At 38.5% G+C, this 27,468-nt stretch overlaps 1 long non-coding RNA gene across 2 annotated transcripts; it reads left to right on the top strand.

Annotated features, from left to right (window-relative positions):
• The first annotated feature begins 19,449 nt into the window (after positions 1–19,449).
• Positions 19,450–26,318, top strand: LOC110143087 (uncharacterized). Of its 2 annotated transcripts, none has more exons than XR_002315486.2 (3): positions 19,450–19,568; positions 21,498–21,624; positions 26,249–26,318. It is a non-coding gene; the product is annotated as an uncharacterized lncRNA (long non-coding RNA). The 2 variants fall into 2 exon arrangements; XR_002315487.2 differs by lacking the exon at positions 26,249–26,318 and adding an exon at positions 21,821–21,966.
• Positions 26,319–27,468: the final 1,150 nt, after the last annotated feature.

The raw sequence follows: 27,468 nt of genomic DNA, 5'->3' as shown, positions 1-27,468 counted from the left end.
CAGTTTTAGAAATGGCAATTGCAGTCCTTTACCATCTGGTCCTGGTCCATCTCTCTAGTTTCATCTCTTAACATCATATCTTTCTCTGCAGCCACTGTGTATATTCTGCCTGTTCCGGGACACAATGTTATCATTTGCACATGTTCTGCTTCTTCATGGAACTTATTTCTGTTGTTGCATTGTCAAGAAAGAAAAGTCAAGTTAGTGTAAGGAAACAGAGGTTCTCATCAGAAAGATTCTAGAGTTTCGGAGAGAATTGAATGTTCAATAAGCAAACCATACAGAGGGCAAAAGTATTGATACTACTTTTCCCAGAGATGAGAATCCAGCCAGATCTCTCTCTGGCATAAGTCTCTGCCTCCCCTGTCTGCTGGCATTATCCTGTCTCACTGAACACTGGCTTTTCCCTTGTGGTGTGTTGAGAAGCAGAACTGCCAAAACATGCAGAAGAACATTACAGTCTTAAGCTTCTGTTACTAGAAATGGTGAAGTCTCTTTTACAGTTCTACTTTTAAAACCCCCAAAAGTACTTGAATTGACCCATTTGGATCAGTAGTCTATTGACTGCTAGACTGTCAGTGAGGGAGGTCAGTTCAGTTTAGTTCAGTCACTCAGTCAAGTCTGACTCCTTGCGACCTCATGGACTGAAGCATGCCAGGCTTCCCTGTCCATCACCAACTCCTGGAGGTTGCTCAAACCCATGTCTATTGAGTCGGTGATGCCATCCAACCATTTCGTCCTCTGTCATCCCCTTCTCCTCCCATGGCCAATCTTTCCCAGCATCAAGGTCTTTTCAAATGAGTCAGTTCTCCGTATCAGGTGGTCAAAATATTGGAGTTTCAGCTTCATCATCAGCCATTCCAACGAATATTCAGGACTGATTTCCTTTAGGATTAACTGGTTTGATCTGCTTGCAGTCCAGGGCCTCTTAAGAGTCTTCTCCAACACCACAGTTCAAAAGCATCAATTGCATCTTTTTGTAGTGGCTTTAAGTATGCATAGATTAGCTGTTATATTTTTATTTTTACCCTTCCTTGCTACAGTAGGTGCCATAAATTAAGAATGCAGCACTTTAACATCAAAGGGAGATCAAGGTCTTATTAAAAATATATATAGGTGTTCCTGCTAAAAACTTTTGGTTGAAGTGAGAGTGGAATGGTTTACCAAAGGCAAGAGAGGATGAGCAGTGGGGAAGAGAAATAAGGGCTTATGCCTCAAAGAGATATATTCTTCTTTTCCATCAACACCCTCTCTAGGTGTCACCCCAAACAGATGCCTTTTTCATGTTTCAGTCCGTCTGGCTAGCTTGTCTGGCTAGCTTAGATCTCTCTTCTTTTATACATGCATAATTATCTATTTTGTAACCACTTGGTAACTCTGTTTTCTAACAATAGAACACATTTTTGGAATGGAGAGAAAGAAACTGGGTTACAACATTTCTTTTTTTTTTTCAATTCATATATATGTATGCACATTCCCTGAGCATATATGCAGAATGATGGTCTGAGAGGAGGATGACACCATCATTGGGGAAAGTTTATTTTTTGCATCTTTTTTTAATGGCTTTAAGTATGCATAGATGAGCTGTTATATTTTTATTTTTACTCTTTCTTGCTACAGTTGGTACCATAAATTAAGCATTCTATGCTGTTAAATGGCTTCTCTGGTAGCTCAGATGGTGAAGCATCTGCCTGTAATGCAGGAGACCCAGGTTCAATCCCTGGGTCAGGAAGACCCCTGCAGAAGGGAGTGGCAACCCACTCCAGTAATCTTGCCTGGAGAATTCCAGGGACAGAGGAGCCTGGTGGGCTACAGTCTAGGAGGTTGCAAAGAATTGAACATGACTGAGTGACTAACACTCTCACTTTTCACTTCATGCTATTAAATTTTTTTGTGAATATTTTTAATGACCGCATAGTATCCTACAATGTAGTATACTTAAACTTCCTCCAATTGCTGAGCATTTATTTATACTTAATCATGCAAACATTTTGGGGCCAAGGAATTGCAATACTTAAGCTTTTTCCCTGTACATAAATTTCTAGAGCTGGAATTACAGGGTCAAAATATGTGCACATTTTAATGTTTTTCATTCATAATGACTAATTATTTTCTAGTATACAATCTTGACCTTAGTATATAAAGTTATTTGTTTTAGGATAGACTTGCCAGATTTTATGTTATTTTTTTAAGCAATGATCTGATAAGAAAAAAAATGAATGTCATGTTTTTTAATTTGCATTTACTTATTTTTATAAAGTTTTCCACACATTTGTGAAGCACTCACTTCTTATCTTCTGAATTGTGCAAGTCAATTACCATTTCAAATGGGATTTCATACAAATGGGATTGTAATCATTAGCACAAACATTAAGAATATTAATTGTATCCAGAATTATAGAGTTATGAATTTATTAGTAGTTTTAGTGGTTATATAAAGTTTGTTGCTGTTTTGTATAAAGGTTTGACCACTTCTAAACTTTATAGAAAAAATTTCTTCTGTACATATGTGTTCTAATTTAAAGGGAAAAAAAATGCCAAATATATCTGTCCTTCAGTTATAACTATTACACCCAAGAATCATTTTATGCATTTGGAAAATGAAAGAGTATACTGCTATGTTTGGATTTTGCCTACAGATTTCTATTTTAAAAACCTGAGGGATTAGAAGAGCCAGAGAAACAGTCTGTTAAGGGAAAGAGCACAAGTATGAGAGAAGGAAGGAAGGAAATCTTTTCCTCTCCTGATCTTTGACCCTTGAGCAGATACTGCTTTCCTCAGGACTAAAATTCCTTCATAACAAAAACAAATTAGTCATGATGATTACGAGTGTGTTCATTTCAGCTCAAACATTTTATAATTCTATAGAAATAGCACTTTCTGGTAAGTATGTGGGGCAGAAAAATACTCAAGGAAACATAACAAATATGGTGATTGTCTGAAATAGTCACCATACTGGGACATATGTCCAAGTGTTTTCTTAAGAAGTTTTTGAGACCTCTAGCATTAGTTCCCTACATGCCCATAATAACAAAGTACCACAAACTGGCTGGTTGCCAAAAATGAAAATTCATTCATTCTGTCACAGATCCAGAGGGGGCATGTCTGAGCTCAAGGTGTTAGTAGGGTCATGCTCCCTCTGAGGCTCTGTGGGTCAAGTCCTACTGAGCCTCTTCCCAGCTTCCAATGTTAGTCATTGACCTTTGATATTTCTCAGCCTGCAGCTGCATTTTGCTATTCTCTGCCTCTGTCATCACATGAAATCCTCCTTTTGTGTCTTTTCCTCTTCTTGTGAGAACACCAGTCATCTTTGGATTTGAGTTTACCCAAATGACCTCATCTTAAATTGAATGCATGTCCAAAAACCCTTTTTCCAAAATACAGTCACATTCACAGGTACCAGTGGTTAAGATTTCAGCATACCTTTTGGGGGGACACAATGAAACCCATAATACTCCCCACACACTTTTTTTTAGTTAAAGATGGCTTGTTGTCTCAGTTCCAGAGAGATGAGCAGGGACCAAGTCTGAAAGTTTATGCACCACGACTCCTGCTTGGCATTGCAAACCATCCAGTGCACAAGTTTCATCCTTGGCCCGCGTGTCATACACAGAGATCTCACAGATGAGAGAGGGTGAGAGTGAAGACAGAACTGAGGAGAGAAAATGTGTCCAGAGGGAAATAGAGAGCTTGGGGATTGACCTCAAGTTCCATGTATTTCATCGTAACTGAGAAATCAACTCCTCTCTGGGGGGTGGGGGGGAAATGGTCTGTGTCTTAGGGCTTATAAAAGGTACAGAAAGATTTACATTTACTCTGAGGTTATGACTTTAGGTCTACATTCTTAATTGTAGCACTCTACCTCTATTATTTAACATCACTGAGCCTTGGGTACCTTATCTATAAAATGGTACAATAATCGCCTGCTTCAGAGGACCACTGGGAGCAAAAGTAGGTGCCTGACAAAAGATGAAAAACTCTAAAACTATGATTTTTACTGTGGAACTTACATTCTGTTTTCCAGAAGTGACTTCTTTAATCTTTTCTCACTGGGTTGGTGGCTCCTTGAGAGTAAGAACTTTGATCTCTCTCTCTCTCTCTCTCTCTCTCTCTCTTTCTCTCGACACAAAGCTCGATGCCTGGAACATAGTTAGCACTGTCAGAACTGACTGAATGAGTGAAAGCTTAAACAGTTTAGGACTTCCCCGGTGGTCCAGTAGTGTAAGATTTTGCTTCCAATTCAGAGAGCATGAGTTCAATTCTTGGTTGAGGAGCTAAAATCCCACATGCTTTGTAGCCAAAAAACATAAAACAGGAGCAATATTGTAACGAATTTAATAAAGACTTTAAAAACGGTCCACATTAAAAAAAAAAAGTCTTTAAAAAAAGGATGAACAATTCAACAAAATGTTGGAAACCCCCAAATTTCCAAGTGATCAGAAACAGAATTACAGCTACCATCAGGGAGATTTCAGATTGCTTGTTCTTCCTATTATGTCTGTCTCAGTAATAGACAGGATGTGAGAGCAAAGACAAGAAGAAGAGAAATGATCTGATAAAGACGTGGATACCAGAAATTAGAAAACTAATATGTGAGCAACAAAGAGGCAAAGCAGGGCCTTGGGGAGACTCATAATTGAATGTATATTTGTGAGGGAGACACGGGTGTAATGACTGCTGTTCCTTCCATTGGGAAGCTTAATTAGACACGACGCCAGGTATTCCTACCCTGTTTGACCCTCTGGATTATTTGCCGTGTTGTTTGCTCCTCTTTCATTAATTCCTGTGCTCAGTCTGCAGAGGCAACACAAGGTTGTGCGGAAGGAAGAGTTGGAGTTTTTCAGTGTTCATTCTCCATTCCCCAAACTCATACATTGAGCAAAATGTGAGAAACTGACAGTTATTAAATTGCAGAAGAGACTACTCTAGCTGGGCACTGGAGGTCAGCTACCCATCAGGCAGGCTCCAGGGGCTCCAGGGTTGGGGGGAATCAATACGCTTAAGAACAACTGGAAGTTAAATGTTTTCCTGTGATCCAGTCTAATGACTGCAGCTGGCTTTGCTCAAAAGATCATTCTTCCCTTTCACCTGTCTTATCTACTTATTTTTTTAAGTCAGTGTCTGACATCAGCTTTCTAGGATGTCCTTATAAGAAAGAATTCTGTTGTTGAAATATCATCAGAAGAAGTTATTGGCTTCCCAGGGTTTTATTCCTTTTTTTTTTTTTTGGTCTATTCAAGGAATAAGTGCCAGGAACTAATCTGGGCTTCCCAACTGACGTAGTGGTAAAGAATCTCCCTGCCAATGCAGGAGACGCAAGAGACGTGGGTTCGATCCCTGGGTTAGGAAGATCCCCTGGAGTAGGAAATGACAACTCACTCCAGTATTCTTGTCTGGAAAATTCCATGGACAGAGGAGCCTGGCATGTCAGAAAGAGTAGGACATGACTGATCACACACACAGCATACAAGGAGCAGGTGAAAGTAGGCAGGAGAAGCCGTTCAAAGACTGAGGGTTTACTGCTGCTGGAACCTGGAAGGCAGCTAGTATTTGTTGAATTTCATTGCAATTGTTCATCAGGAAATCCATACATCAAGCCCACAAAGTGGATTTTGCTATCTCCACTTTATTATAGTATATAATGGAATATTGAATGTCCTGTGCTATACAGTAGGTCCTTATTGTTTATGCATTCTATATATAATGATTTGCCAAGCTGAAATGATCTCTACTTTAGAAATCAGGAATACAAAAATCAGGAATGTTAAGAATCATGTTCTTAGTCACAAAATATGATCTGGCAGAGCCTGGTTTTGACTAGATCTGTTGAATCTTTGTGTTATGCCTCTCTGCCCATGGAGAAGTAGAAAGAATTGAGTGTTGGAGCAAAAATAATCATTTAGTTCTTTCTTTGTGCATATAACTGTGGCTTGTGAGTAGTCTGAATAATGAAAGCATAAAAACCGTAAGACCATTTAGTGACTTTTTTTAATCGTGGCAGCTTTCTATATCTAACACAGTATCTGACATAAAATAGACACCTCATACAATTTTGTTGAATGAATTCAAGTCCCCAAATCAGCCTTTATGACATAATTGCAAAATAGACAGTGAGGTCATGACTAAATTATATATAAATAAGAATATTCTTTTAAAAGAATAAATTTTGAAGCATAAGTTTACAATGAGAGATCCATTCTGGATGAATCTATAGGGAATGCTTCGTGCAATAGACAGAAGAAGAACTGACTTCTAAAACTAAATATTCAATAAAGAGAGAAGAAGATTTGATGACAAAGGTCTTCCAGATGATAGATAGACAGGAGTCTTAGGTTCACATTTCTTGATAGCTCTGATATGACTGAAGTTGCAGGTGTATAATAAAGGTTAGCTCTATTCCAACAGATCTCTTTACCCTGGTATTCTTCATCTGCTGTTACAAAGTACTACAAACAAGAGAAATTTATTGTCTCACATTTCTGGAAACTAGAAGTCTGAAATACAGGTGTTGGCAGGTTCATGCTCTCTTTGATAGCTCTAGAGGAGAATCCATCCTTGCCTCTTCCCACCTTCTTTTGGCTTCTAGCAATCCCCAGAGTTCCTTGACTTGTAGATACATCACTCCCATCTCTACCTCCATCTTCTCATGGTCTTCTCTGTGTATTCATGTTCAAATTTCCCTCTTCTTAGAAGGACAAATTTCCCTCTTTTTTAACTTGATCACAACTACAAAGATCCTGTTTCCAAATAGGGTCATATTTACAGGTTCCAAGTGAATAGAAATTTGGAGGAGGAGGGTGTCTCTTCAATCCAATGCAGTATGGTTATGGGACAGTAATAACACAAATATTTGAATGAAGTAGTGTGATCTGTCTTTCACATGACATGTATGTATTGGGATGTCTGTGTCCTCACTAATTAGGATTTAAGTCTGTCAAAACCTTGTGATGTTTCAGCTTCACTCCCAGTGCTGTCTGACCGTGGCCTCAGCAGATATCTTGCTGGTTCTCTCTCCCAGCCTCCCTCCTCCTGCTGCTCTGGTACTCACTGGCTGTTTTAATGGACACTAAATCTGCCTGCTCTATAGTCACTAAATCAGGCTCTTAATAGCATTCTATTAATTGTGTAAAATAGGGATTTGAAGCAAACCAGATAAGAGGTGGTTTTTTTTTTTTTTTTGCATTTTAATTAAATTCACATTGATTTAAAAAAACAGATTTATTGAGACCTTAACAACCACACAACACACAAAACTGAGTTTTTAAATCTCTATAAATGTTTTTTGAGAAGTCAATTGACTTTTGATTAATGACAAGTATCTGTTTTAATAAATCTAAATGAAATAAACTGTTGAGTGTAGGTGGACATTTTAATTAAGTTGGGCTTCCTTATTGTTATACCTAACTACCTGGACCCAGAATTGCTTATTCCAGCCTTTTTCTTTGGGAAAGAGTAAAAAACATCAGAGTATATCCATTCATCTGTTTTAACAGAGTGCTTGACTAAAAGCCGTGTCCTACTGAATCTGCAAGAAGACTAAATAAAAGCCTCTTCTGGTCTTAGCCTCCTATGATCTCTGTTTTCTTGAAAAAACCTTCCATGACCAGTCTATATAAAGTATTGATCCTTCCAAACACATGTGTTTTATTCACATATTTCAAGTGATTATAAATCATGCTATTCAGTTGTGTGTTTTCTTGTTTGATACCAGGCTTCACTCTTAATTATAAGGTCCATGATAGCAGCAAGCACAACTAATGTAACCTACGTGTCCATCATTGTACTTATAGCACCAATTTCAGGACCTAGCAAACATCTATCCTTCTTCTTTTCTATCTGCTTTACCTCAAGTATTACTCTGTTTAGAACTCAATGCTCAAATCAATTGTCATCTTACAACTCTATCTGATTTTGCTAAGTTAATTGATATTTGGCATCATGTCATATTTCTGTCTGTAGTCCTAGGCTCCAACATTAGGCTTTATGCTCAGACATCAGCAAATGCTTCTCAAATGAAATAACATGTATATGAAATATTGGAGCCCAGTTTGTAGTCAGCAAACTTCTCTAGGCTTTCTCTGAACCTCTTAGACTCTTCATGCATCTGCCTAAGTCCACCAAGAATACAGAGCTATATTTCCTAAAATCTTGATCTATATCCTTTGGTTTGAAATTGATAAACTGTTGACACCTTGTTTCATTGGACATCTAAAAATGAATTGTGCACAGTGCACCATAAATTACTAGCTTGGAATCATTTGTACAATGTCATGACTGCAGTACGTTGTAGCAATATCCACTATAGAGGGGGAAAAAAAAGGTTGCAAAGGGCTGAAGTCACTCTGCCTGTTCTAGGAGAGACCAGGCAGGCCAGGAGAAGAGGTTTGTTTTTACCTGATATAATAGAACACTAATATGTCTTTGCTTCTAGGGAGTAACTATGGATTGTTATTTACAGCCACTATGGAAAACAGTATGGAGATTTCTTAAAAAGCTGGAAATAGAACTGCCATATGATCCAGCAATACCACTTCTGGGCATACACACTGAGGAAACCAGATCTGAAAGAGACACGTGCACCCCAATGTTCATCGCAGCACTGTTTATAATAGCCAGGACATGGAAGCAACTTAGATGCCCATCAGCAGACAAATGGATGAGGAAGCTGTGGTACATATACATCATGGAATATTACTCAGCCATTAAAAAGAATTCATTTGAATCAGTTCTAATGAGATGGATGAAACTGGAGCCCATTATACAGAGAGAAGTAAGCCAGAAAGATAAAGACCATTACAGTATATTAACACACATATATGGAATTTAGAAAGATGGTAACGATAACCCTATATGCAAAACAGAAAAAGAGACTCAGATGTATAGAACAGACTTGTGGACACTGGGAGAAGGCAAGGGTGGGATGTTTCAAGAGAACAGCATCGAAACATGTATATTATCTAGGGTGAAACAGATCACCAGCCCAGGTTGGGTGCATGAGACAAGTGCTCGGGCCTGGTGCACTGGGAAGACCCAGAGGGATCGGGTGGAGAGGGAGGTGGGAGGGGGGGACTGGGATGGAGAATACATGTAAATCCATGGCTAATTCATTTCAATGTATGACAAAAACCACTGCAATGATGTAAAGTAATTAGCCTCCAACTAATAAAAATAAATGGAAAAAATAAAATAAAATAAAAGAACAGAACAACCTATACATACTCAGGTGACAATTTGAGCACATATTTCAGGCACTATATTTAACAACAAATCTGTGGTATCATATTATTTATTGGGCAAAAATCTTAGAAATTAAATATTAAAATTAAATATCATTAGTTGTCTCTATATTGAGCAAATGATGACTCAGAGAGCCAGCTTAAGCTCCCACAGAGCAGAATGGATAAAAGCAAGTTCTAAACTTAGATCTTCTCACTCTACCTGTGGTATTTTTTGCTTTAAACTCTTTTGATGAATGTGTCAGTGTAGACTGGACTTGCAAGCAGAGACTGGGCTGAGTGTCAACCTAGGCTGAAAAGACCTTGTAGGTACTTACAGAGGTAGGCAGAAGGCCAAATTTCCAGGCCAAACATTTGACATCTACTAGCTAGTAAGTTGGAGAAGGAAATGGCAACCCACTCCAGTGTTCTTGCCTGGAGAATCCCAAGGACAGCGGAGCCTGGTGGGCTGCCGTCTATGGGGTTGCACAGAGTTGAACACAACTGAAGTGACTCAGCAGCAGCAGCAGCAGCAGCTAGTAAGTTGACAAATTGTGTACAAGTTTTTAAAGCCAGTGAGCAGAATTGATATATAGCGTAGAGATAAGCTAAGCTGTTCCTTGTTCCCATTAAATAACTGGGATCCTAAGAATTCGAGTGACTTGCTCAAGGTATATAACTAATACATAGTAGGACTGAGATTCCAGTTTGGGATAGACTGTTTAGAATCATCTCCTAAATGAAGAGGGACATTTATACCAAGAGGAACAGTCCATTTTGCTGAAATTCCAGTCCCCAGTTTCAATTCCTGGGTTGATAACTGGGCTTGCCATTTGGTTGGACTTTTTCCACTGACATTTCTTTCCCTCATTCCCTTATCATCATCATCTCTTGATTGACAACCCTGAAAAGATTGTGAAAATGTCTCCTCCTGAATTTGCTAGCATGATCTACTGCCTGTCTGATATATGTGTCTGTTCAAAGTGTGGTGCAAATGTTTGGTTAAAGATAATGACCCAGTCTGAAAATGACTGTGATAAAAATGTCATGTAATTTTCCAGGGTGACTTTGAAGTAAGGCTTACCATATAAATGTGGGGGATTGAGAGAGCCAGCTATTATTTTCTTCCTTGATGAGCACTAAATTAGTGCCTTCCTCAGCACCAATGTAGTGGGCAGTCTCCATGTTGCTAATTTCTTTCCTTCTCTCCTTGTGGCTGGGCTGAAGCAATACCCAACATTCTCCCAGATCATTAATTCCCCATTTTTTTTCTCACAACTCACTGCTTCAAATAGTTGAAAGGACACAGGGTTTGAGATCAAGCAGAACTATCCTGGAATATTAACTCTATGAGGATTTACAAGAACTGTGTGAGCCTCTCTTTTCTCCTCAGTAAAATCAGATTTTTCTGCAAAGGATAAATGAAACAAAATTTGTAAAATGCATAGCATGTACAACAGTGCTTCTCCATTGTTATTATATTGTGAATCAGGATCATATTTGTTAAAAATACAGATTCTTGGGGTTTGCCCTGTGAGATTCTGATTGAATAAGCTTTGATTGAAGCCCAGGAATCTACATTTCTACGGGCCTTTTGAGTAATTCTAATACAGGCTAAGCAAGGCTATGCTTTGAGAAACACTGGCACCAAAGGATACAATATGTATAATAGCAACATAATTACCATTTATTGTGTGTTATATGCAAGGCATTGTGCACTAATTTCCTCTGCACTTGCCATAACACATGACATGATACTCAGTGATATTTTTCTACTCCTCTAGCCCTCTTTTTTTTTTTCTCTCTCACCCAATGTTTTCTAAACATGATAGAACCCTTATAGAAAGAGTAGAGAGACACAAAGAAGGCTCAGTTGTAAGAAGCAGAGCTGGCTGATCTGAAGCAAATTTTACATTGGGAATGGGTCTCTCATCTTGTAGATAGGTTTCCAGAAAGAAATTTCTTCCCAGCCTATGCCTAAGTCTTAGAAGTTACCCTGTCCATACAAGCTGTTGAGACTCTCCTTCCCCAAGAACTTGTCCTGGACTTGCCCAATTCCTGCTGAAACAGTCCTAATCATAAGGCATCCACTACTAGAAAATCCATGCCATTTTTTTTTCCCCCTCTGTGTCGTATTTGGGGATAATATGGAAGAACTTCAGCTCACCACCATCTACTTTGGGTTGTGTCTTATGCGTGTTTCTGCTCTTCCTTGACTTTTCTGTGACATTGCAGTATTTGAGATGGTACATTTTCTACTTCTTTCTGTAACTTATGTCTTCCTATCTTTTAAAAAAATGAGACAGTTGAAGCTTAGGGTCTTACTAATTAATTAACTAGACCTCATAATGCTTGTGAAATCACTCTGCAAACAAACAAAAAGAACAACCAGAAAATGTCCATTGATATTAATATCCTGTTATAAAGATTGTTTCCCCCCACCCTCTTGGGAAAATAGACAACGACTGAGTCAAGTGTATTCACAGGCTACATGCCGTGAATTTACCTTCCTTTTTTAAGATCTAATATTCAGGAGGAAATATATGTATGGTTGACTGAAGACAGTAACAGTGTTCCCTCTGAAGGTCAAAACTTCTAACTAGTGACTCAGTCTAATTAGGTTAAGCTTAAGGTGATAATGTGTGGATTGTCAGCAGCTAGAACATTTATTCTTATTTTTTCTAAATCAGTGTCCTTTGAAACAGCCAATTAACATGCTGCAGAGAAGAGTTTCCAGATAACCTGAGATTGAATTGAAAGACTTTCCCTGTCAGAGCAGAAAGAGGTTGAGTACCTGACTTCCCTTTCAGAGTCAGTGATCCATGCAGCACTTCTGATTGAAAAGATGTGAACCTTTCCAGTCCTTCATGTACATATAAATGAAGATGCTAAGGAAATTAGTCAGAGTCTGGCCAAGAAGAACTGAAGGATAGAAGAAGCATAGCTGCCTTCCAATGTGCCTGGCTGTCTCTGGAGTAGGATGATTTCCAGTTTTGTGTGTTTTTTTTTAAGCCTGTATAAAGGGATCTGTAAGGGATGATAACATCTAAAGTGAATTCTGAGTCACACACAAAAAAGCCTTGCAAACTGAAATCATTCCATAAAATAAAATGATATTTTATTTGAAATATGCCCTGACAGGCTTTTACTTGGGGAAATTTAATAGAAACCTGGCAGATAAGATCAGCCTGGCATGCTGCAGTCCATGGGGTTGAGTTGGACATGGCTAAGCAACTGAACAACCAAAAAAAGATATAATCGAGAAACTCTCTTGATCTCGTAGGAAGATCTGTTGGACTCTGGTGGTGGCTCAGTGGTTGAGAATCCACCTGCTTGTGCAGGAGACACATGTTCAGTCTCTGATCCTGGAAGATCTCACGTGTTGGGGCAGCTGAACACTGAACCCTCTCTCTAAAGCCCATGTTCTGCAACAAGGGAAGCCAGCATGTGAGAGGCTTCTGCATCGCACTAGAAAGCAGCCCCTGCTAGCCATAGCTAGAGACCCCCAAGCAGCAGTGAAGACCCAACACAGCCAAAAATCATTAAATACTCGAAAAAAGATCTATTGGACACATCTACTAGTCAGTTTCTATAATCTTTAACCAAATGTTCACGGAAAGAGACGGAAAAGTAGTGAGGGTTTATTGGGGATATATAGCTCACCTAATACACATAAGATGTGTAAGGACATGAAGTGGAGACATCATTGGATGAGGAGGCCTAGATAAAGTCCCCAGATCTGACTTTTTGACACATCTCTTTTGGTTTCTGGACTTTGATTCTTTTACCCTTATAATTAAGGTGCAAACTAAAAGAATCCCAGGTCCCTTGTACATAAATTATTTTATTCTGAAAGTTGCTACATAAATGAATGTTGAGTATCTAACATGGGTCAGGCATTGTGGTAAGCCAAATTAAATGCATTGGTGCCATGCCCTCTTGAAAACCAGCAATAAATTACAATATAATTATAAATGGGAAAAACCACTAAGGAGGAAAGGAATTGGTTCTTTGGAAGTGTATGATAAATGACCTGACCTAAACTCTAGGACACTGAGGGCCTGCCACATAAGAAAATCTGGGAAGAAACTTGGAGGTAACTGGAGAGAAAGTGGAAACAACATACGTTTCAGGAATAGAGAAGACAGACAAAAACTCAGTGGTGGCAAGGAGCCTTAAAGAGTTGGTTACTAACAAAAAGACCAGAATGGGTGAAACACAAAGGAAACGGCCAGGTGAATGCAAGGAACTAGTGAAAGGGCACATCAGCAAGATTTTGGAATACACTGTAAAACACTGGAAAGGCATGGAAGGATTTCAAACATTGCAGTTGTGTTATGATTACATCTGCATTTTGTTGAACTATCTGGAGCTACTTTGAAGGACATATTGGAGTGGAGAGGAGTAGGTGCATGGAGCCCCATTTGGAGTCCACTGTGGTTACCTTGTAAAGGGTGTTAGTGGTTCTGAGACAGAGAACAAAAATAGGTGTAGAGAAAATGATATGGAATCGAGCCCTTTGTACTAGCTAAATGGGCTTCCCAGATGGCTCAGTGGTAAAGAATCCACCTGTCAATGCAGGAGACACAGAAGACATGGGTTTGATTCCTGGGTCGGGAGGATCCCCTGGAGGAGGAAATGGCAACCTATTCCAGTATCCTTGCCTGGATAATCCATGGACAAGAGAGCCTGGTGGGTTACAGTCTAGGAGGCTGCAAAGAGCCAGACATGACTGAGCAACTGAGCATGCATGCATGCTCACATGCTAGGTAAAATCATGAGACAGAGGGAATGCAGAATATCATATGGGCTGCCATTAAAATTTTCTAGAGATTTGGGGGGAGGGGAAGCCAACTAGGAAGCAGACATTGTTAAATGCTTATTACTTCCTCAATATGAAATTGAATAAAGAGGAAATAATCATTTATGGAGTCTCTAGCCCTTTATGTGAACTTTGAAAAGGTCTTCTATTTTAATTTACCTAAGTGGGTATTCTTGTATACAAGTAACAAAGAAAAAGGAGGCTCTCTTCACAAAGAGATAGGACAATATTTTGGCATTTGTGACGGAACCATGGTTAAACATCAGAACTGAATGATTTTCTGATCTTAATGGCAACCCACTCCAGTATTCTTGCCTGGAAAAGCCCATGGATGGAGGAACCTGGTAGGCTACAGTCCATGGGGTTGCAGAGAGTCGGACATGACTGAGCGATTTCACTTTCACTTTCATATGTGTCTTCTTTTCTCTGTGACTCAATTTCTCTATTGGGTAAGGACAGAAATAAACTAAATGACATCTGAACTTTTTTGACCTCTGAAATTCTGTTCTTTCTTAAGCCTTTTGTCTGTTTTCCCTCAAAATCTTATAGTTGGCCACTGATTGTAGACCTTGTATGATCACGCCAGAATAATTGCCCATACGGCCAGAATCATCCCTGTGATTTTGTAGAGTGAAAGATAGGCTTTGGTCTCCCCAGTCACTGAGTACTGGAGAGAGAGCCCAACACCCCTTAGATCTAGAGGAACCGGCGCTGTGAGAGCTTGTGGGCTTTCTTTACCAGGGCTCTCATTTTCTGAGACACGCCTGGATCTGCATTTCAATGGGAAGCTCACAAGCATCCATTAATCAGCCCTCACAGGAGAGTGAGCACAGGGCTCAGACCATCACTCTCTCTCATTAGCACGCATTTCACTATACTCTTCGGATTTCTTTTTATCATTATTCTTTTTGTAAAGGAACGTCAAAGTGCAATTTCTTTATTAATATTGATGTGTTCAAGTTCTTGAAGCCAATTACTTTAGACAGTTAAAGTATTTAACCAATGCTTAGAAATTATCGAGGATGTGAACAGTAGCATCTGTGAGAATGATTGCAAGATGTATGGTGTTGAAGAAACCAACTCAAGAAGTATCACTTGAATTTATATTCTGTGAAGACCCACTAACACTCAGATAGTTCTATTTATCTTTTCAAGATAACGATCAATGAATGGGTTTGTTTTTGTCTTGTGTAGCATCAACTCCAACCCAGCTGTTATGAATGTAATCAATTAGCAAATCCCTCTGATTTCATTTAGTAAATATATCTTGTATCCCCACTAGCTCTCCATCTCTATTATCACTGTCCTCATTCAGCTACTTTTCACCCAACAGTGGTGACAACTTACAACTAGCCTATGTAGCCAGTACTGATAACACCAAGAATTCTCTGCAGCAGACTGAACATGTGGTTACCAGGGTGGAAGGGTGGAGGGAAGGGATTGTTAGGGAGTTTGGGATGGACATGTACACACTGCTCTATTTAAAATGGATAACTAATAAGCACCTACTACATAACACAGAGAGCTCTACTTAACATTATGTGACAGCCTGGATGGGAGGGGAGTTTGGGGGAGAAAGGGTACATATATATCCAAGCTGAGTTGCTCTGTGTGCACCTGAAACTATCACAACATTGTTAATCAATTGCACACCTATATGTGTATATATGGATTCTCTAGAATCAAAGCATTTCTAGCTTGCATTCTTCCCTTACCTAGAGTCGAAACTATCACAACATTGTTAATCAATTGCACACCTGTATGTGTATATATGGATTCTCTAGAATCAAAGCATTACTAGCTTGCATTCTTCCCTTACCTAGAGTCGAAACTATCGCAACATTGTTAATCAATTGCACACCTATATGTGTATATATGGATTCTCTAGAATCAAAGCATTTCTAGCTTGCATTCTTCCCTCGCCTAGAGTCCTTCAAATGCTTTCCATTTTTAATGAGGGAAAACCGAATCTTGCCTGTGGTGCTCAGTGACCCCTGGGATTTGCCATGCCTTTTGTTCCTTTCTTATCCTGTCACTGTCTGCCTTTTATTTATTGCTCAGAGAACTTCACTGCTCAAGACAGAATCAAGGAGAGAGATTTGTGTAATCTCATACTTCAGAAATAGAACTAAACTATAAAGGTACATTTCAGGCTGAAAAAACAGCTTGGATTTGTAATAGCAGAACATCTTCAGGCAACAAGAAGAGACATTGTGTTGCCACGAAATAGTGACAGAAGTGATGGAAGGTAAAGTCGGAGACATAAGTAGGCGACAGAAGATGAATAGTTTTAGAAGTTATATGAAGGAAGAGATGGAAAGGTAGTATGATCATTGAAATGATTTATTTGGGGGAACATTCCATGCCTATAGTCCAACTCCAAGAGAATTCATGCCATTATCAGGAACCTGCTTGGTATGCCTCGCATCAGACAGGATGTTGGTTGCATCAGGTTCTCAAGATGATGCCCTAAATCTCCATAATACAGAGAGGTCTCAATCAGGACTAGACAATTTACTCCTCAGAAACTCAATGCTTTATCTTTTGACCCCCTCTTTCCCCAGATACGGTGACATAATTTATACTATAGCAGCATTCATCAGACCAATTCAACTAAACTTCCCTCGAAACATCTTAAAATCAGCTGTTTCATGAAGCAGTTTTCCACAGTTTCCCCCTAAAAATGCCCCCTAATATATGTGATCTGATGTTATGTTGAAGTGAGACCCTTTTGCATGCATAATCTTTCCACTCACACTTAAATATGTGGTCCTTGTTGTCTAACAAGGATAAATTCCATCTAATGTTCAAGGGAGGGATGAGATTTAAATATTCTAATAGTTTAAAATGATGCAGTGTAAAATAAGTCTTGAAGAAAATAATAGAGGAGATGTTATCAGACAACTCCTGATGTATTACTGTATGAGTGGCAGTGACAATAACTCCAATAGGATTTGAAGAGGGTCCAAGAAGTCTTTTTTTTTTCCAAGGAAGTCTTTTATAAGGAGGTAGAATTGAAGAAAGGTCTGAAAATATAGGCATGGTTTGAATGAACAGAGAAGTGGGGAGGGGGGCTTTTTGGTAGGTGAATCTGTGTGCTGAAATTACCTTTTTAAGCAGATGATAAATTGTATCTAATGTACCATAAGATTCTCTCTCAAACAAATTATGCAGCCAGCCTATATAAATGGGACTTCCCTAGTTGTCAGGGGGGTTCTGCAGACTGAACAAGTGATGGGCAGAAAAGAAGAGACAACAGTGAAAGGCCTTTTTTATTGTTAAACTCAAGGAAGATATCAGGCAGGAAATTTTCAAGGGAAAGATGTCATTAGAATGGGATAAGCTGTTTATGAGGCTACTTGAGACAGTCTTCTCATGTCCCACATACTGTCAGTATTTAGCACATAATTATTGACTAATGGGGCCCAAATTTGAGCAGCACTCTTTAGCTTCATCTGAATGTCTACCTGCTATACTGGATACCAGCCTTAGATGTGTTTCCATTCATTACTTTCACAGACCAGGTTTTATCCCATTTTAAGCATGAAGTGAAGTGAAGTGAAAGTCACTCAGTGATGTCTGACTTTTTGTGACCCCATCGACTATATAGTAGTCCATGGAATTCTCCAGGCCAGAATACTGGAGTGGGTAGCCTTTCCCTTCTCCAGGATATCTTCCCAACCGAGGGATTGAACCCAGGTCTCCTGCATTGCAGGCAAATTCTTTACCAGCTGAACCACAAGGGAAGCCCAAGAATACTGGAGCGAGTAGCCTGTCCCTTCTCCAGCAGATCTTCTCGACTTAGGAATCAAACCTGGGTCTCCTGCATTGCAGGCGGATTCTTTACCAACTGAAATATGAGGGAAGCCCCCTTTTAAGCACAGAGAGATCTAATAAAAGCTATGTCTTTGTAAAGAGATGCTGACTTGAATCCTAGCCTCACCGCTTCTCTAAGTTATCTCTATCAATTTCTTTACCACCTCTCTGAATTTCAGTTTCCTCGTCCATAAGACAGAAATAAGAAACCTTTTCTCATCCATCCTACCAGCAACCTTGATAGGTAAGGCAAGGTTCTCAACCATGAATATACATTAAAAATGCCTGGGTAATTTTTTTTTTTTTTTTTTTTTTTAGACTTAGACATGTGTCCCATTTCCAAAGATTCTAACTTAATTGAACTGAATGACTACTGAGCCTCAGTCATTTTTACATTTCCTCCAAGTAGTTCTATTTTGCTGCCAGATATAAAAATGATCGAGATAAAAGTATGTAAAGTAGAGGAACTTCCCTTTTGGTCCAGTGGTTTATTAAGACTTTGCCTTCCAATGCAGGGGTGAGGGTTCAACTCCTGGTCAGTCAGAGAGCTAAGATCTCACATGCCTTGTGGCCAAAAAACCAAAAACAAAGCAAAGCAATATTGTTACAAATTCAATAAAGACCAAAAAAAGTTCAAAGGAAAGTGACTACTGCAATGCTTGCATACAGGATGTTAGTACTTGCTAACTAGCACGCCTTACAATTTTTCAGTTTTAATACAGTGACTGGAAAAAAAAAATTTGAAAGATATTTATTTATAAAGAGTTGTATCTTGAACACACAAGCATCACCTACAAATATAAGACAAGCAATTAAATTAAAAAGTTAAACCATTTAAGTAACTATATGAATAAGAAAAGCAAAATGTGGTAGAAATGAAGGTGAAATTACATAAACTGAGAAATCCAAATAAAAAATGCTGTGTACTATATATAAAAAATGCTATATGCTATCTAAGATGGCTAAAATTAAAAGGACCATACTGATGGTTGATAAGAACTGAAACTTACACACTGCATGTTGGAATGTAAACTGATACAATTATTTTGAAGAACATTTTGGCATGAAGAACATTTCTTAAACTGTTAAACATTTCTCTACCATATGATCTGTTTTAGTATAGGTATTTACTTCAAAGAAAAGTATATGTCCACTTAAAAACTTTAGTATGCAAATGTTGGGAGCTGATCTAGTGTATTTTTTTTGTTGTCCAGTTATAATTTCTTTTTTATATTTAAAAAAATGTTTTCTATGTTTTTATTGAGGTTCTTACTGTGTTCATCCATTTCTCTCCTGAGTTTGGTGAGCATATTTATTGCCATTTTGAACTGCATCACATAGATTGTTCATCTCCTTTTAATTTAGTTCTTTTTCAGAGGTTTTCTCTTGTTCTTTCAATTGAAATATTTTACCGTCTCCGCATTTTGCCTCATTCTCTGTGTTTGTCTCTACGTGTTGGGTAAGTCATGTGCATGACTCCTCTCCTAGAGAAGCAGCCTTACTTAGCAGATGTCCGGTGGGGCTCAGAAGTGCACGGGCTGTCCACTGTGGGTGGCACGTCCTTACTTAGCAGATGTCCGGTGGGGCTCAGAAGTGCGCGGGCTGTCCACTGTGGGTGGCACGTGCCCTCCTGTTAGGCAGCGTCCGCTGCTCTGCTCACTGGTGGGCTGGTACCTGAAATGGTGGAGCCTGGCCACAATGACTGTTGTTTGTAGGTGAGTGCGACTGGCCCCTGGAACAGACATGAGATCTGGGGTTATCACCCGGTAGCTGTGAGGGCTGGCTGAGATGAAGGGGTGGGCAAGGCTCTGGGGGGGGGGGGGTGGTGCATCCATTAGTGCCAAAAGGTCAGAGGGAGAAATCCAAAATGGCACCAACTTGCGCTGGCGTTAGCAAGGTAGCCTGAGACGGCAAAAGTGGCTCTCGCCAATTTCTTAGTCCCTGGGGAGTATCTCAACTAGTTCCTCCCTCCCCAGCAGAGGCTTCAGGATTAGAAAGTGGGTGCCCTTCACATATGATCCATGTACTTTTCCATCTGGTGTCTTGGCACTGGTTTGGGGATTGAATGACTCTGCGTGTGAGCTATTTGAGAGCAGGGTTTTTTTGTTCCCAGTTCTATCGTTTTTCTAGACATATCCCCATTGGTTTTCAAAGCCAAGTATTTGAGGGCCCATCTCTTCTGTGCAGGATCTAAGGGTTGGGGTACCTGATGTAGAGCTTGAATCCCTTGCACAAAATACTTTTGTGATCCTTCCTAATAGTGTATCATCACAGTTGGTTTGTTTTTTTTTTTCCTTGTTGAGACCTTATCTCTGTTTCTCCACGGCTAAATGCTGTCCTTGTACTCTTTGTTGTGGAGACTGCTCTTCCAGTTTCCAGGTCCCTGTGGAGGAAATCATCCTATATGTGGTTGTGGATTTGTTGTGTCTGTGGGAGGAGATGAGTTAAGGATTTTTCTATGCTGCTATCTTGAACTCTCCCTAGTCTATGTTGTTTCTATTTTAACCCATCACATCTCATGGTAACTTGTTACACAGCACCAGATGACAGGAAGATGTCTTGGTACCTGAAAGTAGGATGCCACAGTACCAACACTAAAACCTGTGATGGGACCTAGATAGTAAATAGGAGCTGAAAGGACCTGCTTTATTTACTGCTTAAGGAAGCAGTAAGTACATAAAGAGACTAGAAAAGACTATTAGTGAAATCCTGAAGGCCTCTGTAAGGCTCTTTTTTATTTTATTTTTTTTTTTGGCTTCACATGCAGCATACCAGATCTTAGTCCCCCAATCACTGTGCGCCCTGCATTGGGGAACTTAACCTCTAGACTGCCAGGGGAGTCCCTATGAGGCTTGTGTGTGTATTAGTCACTCAGTCGTGTCTGACTCTTTGCGACCCCACAGACGGCAGCCCACCAGGTTCCTCTGCCCATGGAATTCTCCAGGCAAGAGTACTGAAGTAGGTTGCCATGCCCTTCTCCGGAGGATCTTCCTGACCCAGGGATCAAACCTGGCTCTCCTGCATGGTGGCTTACCTTCTGAGTCACCGGGGGAGCCTCAAAACCGAGTGGAGGATGTGGGCAACAATCCTGCCACCTCTCTCATGCCAAGAGAGGTATAAGGCTTAGGATGGAGCAGGAATCATCCCCTAGACTAAGCTGTATACCAGCTACAAGGACATGCGCCCATTGGCTCCAATCAGATGGATGATTAGACCTGAATTAGGAGGGCAGGTTTTATTGTATGTTCAGTGCAGAGCCACTAACTAGTTTAAACAGTGGGGTGCTGTGGTGTAATTTATACTCTAGAAGTATTACTTTAGCTTTCATATGGAGGATAGATTCCATTAATTCAAAGTGAAATAGATCAGTTAGGAGACTAATGTGATGTTCCAGGTGATGAGCTGTGTGGAGCCTTTGACTGAGGTGGTATTAATGGAGATACAGAGCAGATGGGCTCAGGATACATTTTGGAGGTAGTGAGAGTAGCCAGAAATTGATGATAAAGTAGATATGTAGCAAAGAAAAGTTTCCACTTCTATCTGAGTGAATCTTAAGAAGGTCAAAGGAAATAAGGGGTGTGTAAGTGCTTTATAAATAGCATTTTTAAATGATGATGCCATTTTATGTCCACTGACACATCAAGAACTTGAAGCAGATCTGCTCGACTCTGCATCCGGCTCCCTCCTCTGCAGTGCAGTGCATCTCGTTCAAGAGTCCTAACACATACATGAATGCCTCCTTTATGGATGAACACCGACTATATCTAAATGGTATCTATATTTCCTTTGAATACTGCAAACCAGTATTTGATCAGTTCATTTTCCTACAGAAGATGAAACATTATGATTTTCAATAATCCATAAAGACAGACATTTGTTTCCTTTGTGAAACTGTACCCTTCAATGATTATTCTTCACATTAATCATAGTAAAAGCAACGCTTAAGGTAATCTCTTTCTTCCTGCAGATAATAAATGTCTGCTGTTGACAGAACAAGTGTGGAAAGGTGAATAGCAGGTTGAGCTCTGCGTGTTTGTGAGATAAACAACTGTCAGCCTCTCCAGAGAGTGCTATGAGCTTGTGAGGCCAAAGTTGCCTTTTTAAATAATGGTGACAATAAAACTAATTTTTCTCTGACTGATGATTTAAAAAAATTTTCACTTCAGTTATCTACCCTATAATTTCCATCCAGAAATCTAACTTTATTAACTGCCTATAAATTCGTATCTCATACTATTAAACATTGATGAAAATACCACCTCAAATTGCATTTATATCTTCTGTCCTTAAAATCATTGGTGGCATTTTGGTTCACTGAAGTGTAAGATAGCCTAATTGTCTCATCACCAGAAATTACCAAGACTTGAACTAAATGAGATATCTTGCATAAGAGTTTAACTAGGATACAAAAGGTATAAAATTAAATTTCAATAACAAAAATAGGTGTTTTCAAGTAACATTCACGGGGATACACTTTGATGGTTATATGACAATGAACTCCTCTTGATATAGCTTGTAAGCCATGAAGAAAACAGGACTGACTTTTATTTAATGTTCATTTTAACACCGTACTTTATGGTTTCCATTGTTTGCATCATTTAATTGTGCTGGAAATTAAGCAAGTTAGGTGTCACTATAAAGCTTCTTAGCAGATTTTTAAAAAAACATTGCTTAGATGGGGGAAATGTAACTCACATAGGCCATGAAAGTTTCTAAAGTTTTTATAAATGTTATCATTATTAAAGGTAAGTATGTTTTCTCTATTGTACCAATCTAGATGATCCAATATATTTTAATGGGCTTTAAGTGATTTTTTAAAGGAGCTTTAACAATTTTAAAAATAATATTTTGTTCAAAGTGCCACACATGTACCACTGAAATTTCTAAATTCTAAAATTTATTTAAAAATTTCTAAAGTTCTATATTTCAAAAACATATATGTACAGTAGTATCCTTTTCTAGTCCTTGCCCTGTCTAGAAAACTCTCACACATTCTAGACCCAGTTCCATGACTCAGACCAAAGTTCATTTCTGGGCTGACTTCCATAACCCCTATGAGTAGAGATTATTGCTGCCCTACCCACGCATGCACCCCACCCACATACACACACTCTTCATGTAACAAACTGCATTACATTTAATAATCATAGAACAAGCTATTTATCTTCTCAAGCCCCCTGGAAGATACTTCAGGGAAGTGACCATTTGACGTTTAATATTCAGTGCCTAGTAAGATGTCTGGCACATCACGGTTATTAAATTAATATTTTATTAATTAATTATGCTTAAATAATAGCTATTAATTAAATAATTTATAATTAATTAAGTAAATAATTGGTTCATGCCAAAGTAAAATATTATAGTATTTTTATATCTCTGAAATAAATATATGTATATATGAAGATTTTAGCTGGTGGATAAAGAAGAAAATGCAGGTATAATCAAAGAGGAAATTGTTAATTTCAAAATAAATAACGTAGTCAATAAAAAAGTAGATGCATCCTCAGTTTAATCATACTGCTCATTTTGTGGTCAACATATATGGATGTTTTTAGATGTCTTCTAACATATCTGGAAGTGGAAAAACTGCTATATGCAAATAACATGAATGCATTTTGGTGAATATATATGAGTAAATGGATGGATAAATGTAGAAATTAATTGATAAAATTCTTATATAGAGTGAGATATATAGCTTAGTACTAATCGCTGTGGAAATCAGACTTATTTCCTTTAAGAAATGGAATAATACACAAAGGTCAAGATAGATTAAATACTATTAAACATATAAACATTACTATTGATAGCAATGAGATGGCCATGTTTCTTTTCTGTTATGCAGAATATTAACGTGATGTCCTTCTTAAATTATATATTAATTTAGAAAATTTGAACAGTTAAATGTTTGTATTACTCTAAAGGAAAAATGAGTTTCAGGGAAGACTGAGAGGAATTTAATAATAATGGCTAATCTTTCATTCACCAAAGTTAACACTTTGTAGTAATGACCACTCCATATCATAGATACCTTAGTGCCTTAGTGCTTTAGTGTATGATCTCTGATCTTTAAATGAGGTAACCAGCTTAAGTCATGTATTGTAGCACACTTGGATAAAAAAAGTTTTCAAAGGAATTAAGTGACTTTCTTGTGGCTTTATAGTTTATAAAAGATAGAGGTCTGTGTGCATGTAACCATGAAGAAAATAAAGACAAGTAAAAAAGGATACAAACAAAAGATAGGAAGAGAGGGAGAGAGAAGAATTATGGTGTGTTCAGGATCAGAAAACACTTTATATAAGACAGATGTTATGCATGAGATAAATCCTAAAGGATAAGAATAAACCCACCAGGTAAACAAGAATGAGGAGAAAGAATTCAAGAGAGGAAGAGGTCTAAACACATAGTCACAAGGGAGAACTAGGGAATTTCTCAAGCTCTGGTACCTTAAGCAAAAGGTGAGCAGGTTATGGGTAGGGAGTTAGGACCAGTTGCAGAGGGTGTTTTTCACCATGCTAAACTTCACACATGTCACTTTGTTATCCTTGAGGAATCAGAGAAAGGTACTGAGCAAATGATTCTGGTGTTCTAGAAAGGCTGCTCAGATACTCTGGGTAGCCTAGATGGAGAGACGGTAGTGAATTGGGTGATAAAGGGATCCGTTAGGAGGATATTGTAAAAGGCCAGGTGAAAAATTGACAGGAGAAATTAATAACTTTCTTAATAAAGACCTGAACTATGGCAGTACTTGTGGGATAAAAAGAAGACAAATGGGAAATAACTTAGCAGGTAAATTAGACATGAATTAAGAGTCACTTTTATGCTGTTAAGAAAAGGAAGGAGATGGGACTTCCCTGGTGGTCTAGTGGTTAAGAATTCCACTAGCAATGCAGGGGATGCAGGTTTGATTCCTGACCTGAGAACTTAGCTGCCCGGCAACTGAGCCCACACACTCTGGAGTCCATGCCTGTGTCCCACAAGTGATCCTGTGTGCCACAACTGAGACTCAATGTGGCCAAATCAATCAATCAATCAATATTTTAAAAAAGAAAAGGGAGAAGAAAGTTAGCATGTACCCTGAATTTCCATATTAATGGTAGTGGGAACCCTCACTATTAAAAAGAATTAGGCACATATCAGAGGTTAAAGTAACCTGGCATTCTGAACATGTTTACAACTGCATATTCATCTTTTAATTTAAGAATGTGTAAGATATTTCAAACCATTTTGTCAGTGGCGATCAGATATCTCTGATGCTTCGGAAGAGAGGAAAAAAATTGGAAATCTTTCTAGCTCATCAAGTCTTTTATTCTGAAACTTAATCAGTGTTGGCTTTTTAAATTTGATTTTCTAAGTACATTTTTATTCATCTTTATGAATCGATTGAATTATGCACGAGGTGCTTTTTTATTCCTTCCAAATTGTTGTGGTGATTTTGCCACCATTAATTTGTAATCCACTAGCTATCTTTATCATTTTTCCATGATTTAGTCCATCCAACCTTTTAAAACAACCCCGCTCCCATCTATTCCTAAGCCTGCACTCAAGTCCAGATGCTAAATATTTCTCAGTATAAATAAGTGTTGAACAGACAACAGTTTACCAAAGAAGAATTTACAATGAGAGAAAAGAGAAGGAATGAGGAAAGACAAACTATGACCTCTATAATCTCATGAATCAGCTACAAGCAGGAGTTTATACCAGAAGTTTTATCAGAAACTCTTTAACTTTGCCTTATGTTTTTCATTATATATCTACTGATTATCAATGGCTGGGAAATGATACATTTGTGCACAGTTATTTCCTTTGCTTCTTAAATTACTGTATGATAAGTATATTTGGTTGCTCATTCAGAGTTTTGAGTGGGGTTTTACTGCTTCAGGTTTAGTTTGTTTGACTGGCCCCTGTGATCATCATTTGGCTTGCAAGAGGACTCCCTTAGTTGTTGAGCTCTAAGAACTTGATGGGTAGAGATGTCTGAGTTAGTTTGAAATTGTCACGCTCTATGAAACAACCAGGAACACTAATTGCGAATCTAACACATAATAATTCTACTTGTGTAAAATGTACAAAATGTTCCTTACTGCTTTGACATTTTAGTAATCACTTAGTGAAAAAGTCTTGAGCAAATCATACGGGAAGATAGTTATCTTCTGTCCTTAACAAATCTGACTGCTTTGGAAATAATCAACTCATAAATATTTAGCTAATATACACCCAGAGCAATGAATTGTGCAAAATTAAATGCCTCATTGAAACAATTAATTTCAAATGCTATGATTTATTGAGCATACTTTACTGGAAATTTAATAGAAATATGGACTCAAAGTAATTTAAGCAGAGGATGTTTGCACTGTCTTTGATTTCTGGCCAACATATATTCTTTCTTACCCTGCAGGTGAACCTCAAGAAAGCAAACTTCCAGGAAAGCTCTCTAATAGAATCTGTAGGTCAGAGTTTGATGAGAGGAGGCAATGGCCACAGATTGTAAAAAAAAAAAAAAAAAAAAAACTAAATAAATTAGTAAACAAAATGAAGTAATCCTTTCATATTTCACATACCTCCTGCAGTTATGCTCTCAGGGAAGAATATGCTACTTCAGTAAAAGCTTGTCATCATTAGTCCATTTCAAAAGGATACGGCTCATGCTTCTCAGAGCATCAATAACCAAATATATCCCTGAGGCATCTCTGAAACATTCAGTCCTGCAATTTCCCGTAAGCTGGTTTGTGATTAAGCTTTAAGGAAGTATTTTATACAGCAGTGTAAGGCAGTGTGAACAGTAAGGAAAATTTGGATGGAAAGCTGAAGGGTGAGCATGGAGCAAGGGTAAAAGAGCAGTAGAGGGTGATGGAGAGATGCCTGCTTCGTGTCTTGGGTTAACCTGATATAGTTGGTGTAAGACAAAGGACGCAGAAGTGGGACGCTAAGGACCTGAGTCCTAATCCCAGCTGAGCTGTTGTCGATTCAAGAAAGCCACTTTCTTATGTGACAGACTCAGTTTTCTCACCTGTAAAATGAACTGAGACAAACTGGCCAGATAATTCTTCGAGATTTCTTTCAATTCAGGCACTCGTTAACTTTCTGATTTTATCCTGTAAGTTATTTCCCTCAATTTTGTAAAAGTCAGTATTCTAAAAAGGTTTAGGCCCAACTGTAGCTGATTTTCAATTTTCAAATATTTATTAATGATCAGTGAAGAACCAGATGAATCTTGCCTTTGGCATTTTTCTCTTTTGTATTCATAAATCAGACATTTCTAAATTGAACCAAACTCTCTATCTGACTTTTATTATAATTTATGAAACATGTTTTGGTAATAAATCATTTCTCAAAAATGCTTTGCATCACATTTCCAAACTTAACGTTGATGGCAAGGCTTGGATTTCATTGTTATTCTTTAACTGGGGTGCAAAACCAATCCTGTCTCAACAGTCAAATATCCTAAGCATAAGATGAGAGGCATCTGTTGTATCTGATGTTGGTTGAGTGTGTTCTTGTCAGATACGGAGTGATGGCCTTTCCTAATGAATGAATGAATGTGAACAGACTGTTTGTTCTCAGCGACCTTGGAACTTCCTGGAAAGTAGTGAACATAAACCAAACTGGGTTTCTTCA

Source organism: Odocoileus virginianus, chromosome 20 (assembly GCF_023699985.2).
Source record: "Odocoileus virginianus isolate 20LAN1187 ecotype Illinois chromosome 20, Ovbor_1.2, whole genome shotgun sequence".
NCBI classification, from domain to species: domain Eukaryota; kingdom Metazoa; phylum Chordata; class Mammalia; order Artiodactyla; family Cervidae; genus Odocoileus; species Odocoileus virginianus.
Note: the sequence above shows the minus strand (reverse complement) of the source record. Positions and strands in the feature narration are given on the sequence as shown.